Source organism: Pundamilia nyererei, unplaced genomic scaffold, assembly GCF_000239375.1.
Source record: "Pundamilia nyererei isolate P.nyererei 1_Seehausen unplaced genomic scaffold, PunNye1.0 scaffold00004, whole genome shotgun sequence".
In the NCBI taxonomy this organism is placed as follows: domain Eukaryota; kingdom Metazoa; phylum Chordata; class Actinopteri; order Cichliformes; family Cichlidae; genus Pundamilia; species Pundamilia nyererei.
The window spans coordinates 2382042-2387202 of NW_005187405.1; positions in this window are offsets into that span (position 1 = coordinate 2382042).

Genomic DNA, 5161 nt, shown 5'->3' on the forward strand with positions numbered 1-5161 from the left:
TTGCTGAGCTTACTTGTCTTAATGTCTTTTCAGGCCCCAGCACAGCCAACTCCACTCGTCAAAACAGCATAATAGATGAAGAAGACAGCGGTGTGTATTCAAATACAAACACACACATGTTGCAGCCATACAGAGTCGTGTGATTGTAGAACAAGTATTAATTTTTTTTATTTGTTCTTTTGGTCTATGTCAGCTGGACTGTGGATTTGGAGGTTCATTGCACAACTGCCAGAACTTAAGACTCTCAGTGTTGTCTTCCACATCTACATGGTGCTGTGAGTATAGTTTTCAGATTCATAGATAAATACTGCTTGAAATCTGTAGTGAGCAGTTTCTTTGTAGAAGGAAGAAAACGTGATGTACCATTAGGGTCATCTCAACAGTAACGATGTGGAAGGAGATTAGAAATTTAAACACGGCGCCTTCACCCAGCTTCTGTGTTATAGACCAGCTATGTGGAAGGCAGATTGTGGACCTGAACGCAGGACTCAGGGAAACAGGAATAAATTCAAAAATCGGCTTTATCGCTGGTAATACACAAGAGTGCAAAAAGATCTTTAGGGACAACACAGGGTAAGGAAACACAACATCCAGGGACTCCGACCAGAGTTATTATAAGTTCACATTTTCTAATTAGCTTTTATTTTTCTTTGATTTTGACTTTTTGTTTTTATTTCAGTTTAGTTTCCAGCGTAGATTTTCACCTTTCAGTTATTTCTTTTATTCTTTTTAAATGTTTACCCTTAGTGTAGTTTTTATCCATTTCAGTCTTAGTTTTATCTTGTATGAGTGACATATGTCAGAGGCGAGATTTAGGAAAATCAGTGCAGGTATTACAATAAAGACACGGAACGTTTTAAAAGCAATTCCCTCACGGTCTTGTCTCAATAAAGGCATCAATCAACGTCTCATCAGGAAAGCCGTATTAAAATTTTTACCGAACTAACAGATAATAAAACCCAGGATATTTCCTCCATATTTAGTTAACTATAATAAAGAGGGGAGCGGAAACAGGTGGGAGGGCAGCTGAAACTAATCAAGAAAACAAGACAAAGGAAGTAAAACGTGAAACATGACACAGAGAAATAAGATGAGCAAAATACAACAGGAAACAAGAGACAAAACTGTACAAGGAGATCAGATTAAAGTGAAACAAAAAGACAAACAGACAGACAAGACTGAAGGAACAGGATGGGAACACAAAAAAGGAACTAATTAGTCCGATGTCATCTAGGTCATCTAGGTCAACTAGGAACTAAAGGGAAAAGATTTCTTGATGCATGCTCAATCATCCAGGTAAGGAAATCCAAAAAAAGTTGATTCTGTTCATCTGGACGTAACATTTTTGGTGGGAGAAACATTTTGTCGCTCATCCAAGTGACTTCTGTACTCTCAGCAGGTTTCCCCAATCTTATAAACAGTACATTTGCACAATGACTGAAACTAGCACCACTGAAGGAACATTAGGCTGTGAGGTCAGCTTCTTGATCATTAACATGCAAATTGTCATGACCACTGATCAGCAACCACTGCTCAAGGTCTTTGATCAGTGGTTGGGGTTGGGGAAACCTGCAGTCAGCAGAGACTGTAGACGTCACTTGGATGAGTGACGAAACGTTTCTCCCACTGAAAACGTTACGTCCAGATGAACAGAATCAACTTTCAGGGGGTAAAAGCAGGAAACTATAAATAATTAAACATGAATCACTTCTCAAATCAGAAGAAATCACATAAAAACACAAAACCCAGGGTCCATGACAACACGATTCTAGTCACAGCTGTGAGTTTGACTGAAACTGACTGTACATCCTAAAACACTGAAGGTTTGAAGGGAAAAAAGGACCATGAGCTTTTGCTTTATGTAGAATTTTTCAGCAGACCAAAATTCATGTTTTTGAGGTATAAAACTGCAAAAGCACTCACACATCTACTGGATCTTGGCATGCTTTTTTTTCTCATACTGATTTACTGGAATGGCTGCAAACTCTCCAGGAAAGACAAATATCTAAACCTTGGTTGTGGAAATGTTATCAAGGCTGCACACAGATCCAAGTCTCTGATATCCTGCTGTTAGTCCTGTACAACATGTACTCATCCTAGACTCTCAGGCTGTAGTTCTTCCTGCACAACACACATTCAAGACTTTACTGTGGGTGTTTGTAGGCTGGTGTTGCTCCTGTTGGTGTCCGGATACATCGGGCTAAGGATTTTAGCGCTGCAGGAGCAGCTGAACTCTTTGGGAGCTTTGACTGACTGGTCTTCACATCACAGAGAGTGAGTTGACACATGCACATGCACGCAAAGGGGAAGTCACAAAATGAAATCTGTTGAGGAAGGGGGGGGGGGTGTCTCAAACCGGTTTTTGGAGACTTTTTTTTGGAGACCAGTTTTACTGGTTCTTAACAATAACACACAGGGAAAAGAATAGGCTTCCAAGGAGAATCACACCCACTCGGGATTATGCATTTTAAACTGTAGGCAGTAAAATGATGCTTTGCAACAGGCTGGAAAATACGCCTGAATCTCATTGTAGTTAAATTGTTTTAGTAATGGGAATGGATGTAATAAGTTACATGGGCAAAATACTCAAAATGTATCGATACTGTCCTCTAGTTTTAGAGGAAAATATTCAGCTTTTTTATTTTTGCTCTGATTTTGTGAGGCTGTGTTTAGATGTCGATTTGTGCATGGAAAACATGTCATTACGCCGTACGAGGCATAATTAGATGCTGAGCTACCTCGCATTTTAAGTTCAAATTATCTCCACTTTAACCGGCTTGCATCTATAATTAGAGTCAACCTGAAGCAGTTAAAGACTTTGTTTTTACATTTTCAGTATTTTTTATTACATACCATTTCAAGCACATGGGAGTTTCATTTGCATTTTCATATAGTAAGATTGCCACTTTACTTTAGATTAGTACATGCCCCACCACTGCTCTCTGTCTCATGCTTGCTCCTTGTTTTATTTTAACCAGGTACCAGGAAACATAGCTGTTGGCTGAGATCTTTGACTGCTATGATCTTTTTTGTACATACTGTACCATTGTTCTGCTGTTGTTTGTCCAAAGAAATGTTCAGTATTGCACACAAACTGAGTAGACATGGAGCTCCTGTGGTAGCACGATGTTCTACAGAGGGCGGAGGTCAGCGTTGGTGTGTCTGAATCGAGGCCACATGTGGTGAACGACGTGGATGACTGATGGAGGACAATATTTTCTGTTAGGAGCACATTGATTCTCTGCTGACTGATCAGAAAGTGAGGGGAGGCTCTCCTGCATGGAGCCATATGGAGGCAGTCTGCTGAAGCCATGTTTATTTGCTGGCTGATAAACGGCTGAGCTCAGCTAGCAGTAGTTGGCTGTCCTTTTTCTTTTTTTCTTTTTTTTTTTCCTGGAATCAACACAATCTGCAACATTGACAACAAACTGAAGATGAAGAAGAGTATAAATGAAGCAATTTGTTACTTGATTTAAATTGATGTTAAAGAATTAATTTAGGGCCCCATATTGCGCTCATGAACTGCTGGAATCCGTAGGCATGCTTTAGAAGAAGGCTGGTAATGACAACAATTAGCCAGCAGAGGGCAGTCGCTTCCATTAAACGCAGACGAGAGATGAGATTTGTTTCAGTTGCACTCACTGCACTTTCACACCGACTTGAGGCTCTGATATTTAAACACAGTCAGTGAGTGGTTCATTAGTCCCATCATTAAACTTATTTCATACAGGGCTTGTGCACATTTTGGCCAGTGTTTTCCTTGACTGCTCCATGACTCATGCCCAACCCTTCATAAATTGTATGTAGTAGACAGTACTGTGCAAAAGTCTCCAACCACCTTTTGTTTCTTTCTATTTTGGCAGGAAAATGGAAAGTTTATGCAATTTATTTGAATTTGCTAATATAAATGGAAAGGCAACGACAGAATTCTAACAAGGGTTAAAATCAATATTTGTTATGATCACCTTTATTCTTCAACACAGGCAGCTTTCTTGTAATTAATTTAAGTAGTCTTCAGGAATAGTTCTCCAGGCTTCTTGAAGGACATTCAAAGCTCTTCTTTGGATATTGGCTGCCTTGTGTTTTGTTCTGTCAAGATGTTCCTGCACTGCTTCAATAATGTTGAGGCCAATCCATGACTGATAGTGTTTCATTGTTAGTTTTTCTGTACAGGTTTGCTTTTCCTGCAATGGTAGTGTGTTTGGGATCATTGTCGGGCTGAAAAACGATGCTGTAGCAATCAGACACTTTCTAAAATGCATTTTTCTGCATGTAATTTGCCATAACTCAGCCTTTTCTCCATTTCTCTTCATTAAGAACAGCTTCTTGACAGCCATCCTTCCACTGAAACCATTTCTGATCAGGTCCAGGTCAGCTCTCTGCTGTTTATTAAGGGCAGAGTTTCAACTGTTCATCAATAGGGGTTTTTTTTTAGGCCTGACACTTGTCAGTTTCCTACAAATCTTTAAAAGCACACTGCACACCATGCAGAGATATGCTGTGATTTTTGGCTAATAGTTCTTTGAGAATCACCTTGTACCCCCCAAAAAACTATTTTATGCTAGTTAAACTGTGTTATTGTTGGCCTTTTCTTAGAGAAAAGAACAAATTGAAAATGGCCAGGGACAAGGGCCAGACTGAAAACGTCCAAAGACTTTGAGAAAGCCTGGAGAATTATTTCTCAAGAAAAGGTTCAATGAGAGTCTGACTGCTTGGAAGCAAAATATAAAGAACTGAGGGACAGCTCGAGACTCTTGCACAGTACCTTATATGTGTCAAACTATATTTAGGTACATAAGTTTTAGATAAAGTGTAAATGCAATTTAAATTATATTACATTCTATTTTTATTTAAAGCTCTACATGTCTTTCAAATCTTTATGTCAATATGTACTGTAATTTTTCAAACGCTGCCTCTCAGGTCTTGTACTCCAACCTATTAACTTATTGACTTTGGAAAAATGCAATGACTGTCTAAAATCAACCCTACCAATTGTATCTTTTTGTAAATAAGTGATTTTATTTTGTTGTCCATAAAAAGGTCAAGATTCAGTCCCATGAATTAATTTCATTACATCATATTCTCAGTTCAAAAAAAGCAACATAAAATTACAAATCATAATACAAAGAATAGAATAGGTAAGTACAGTAACCATATAAAC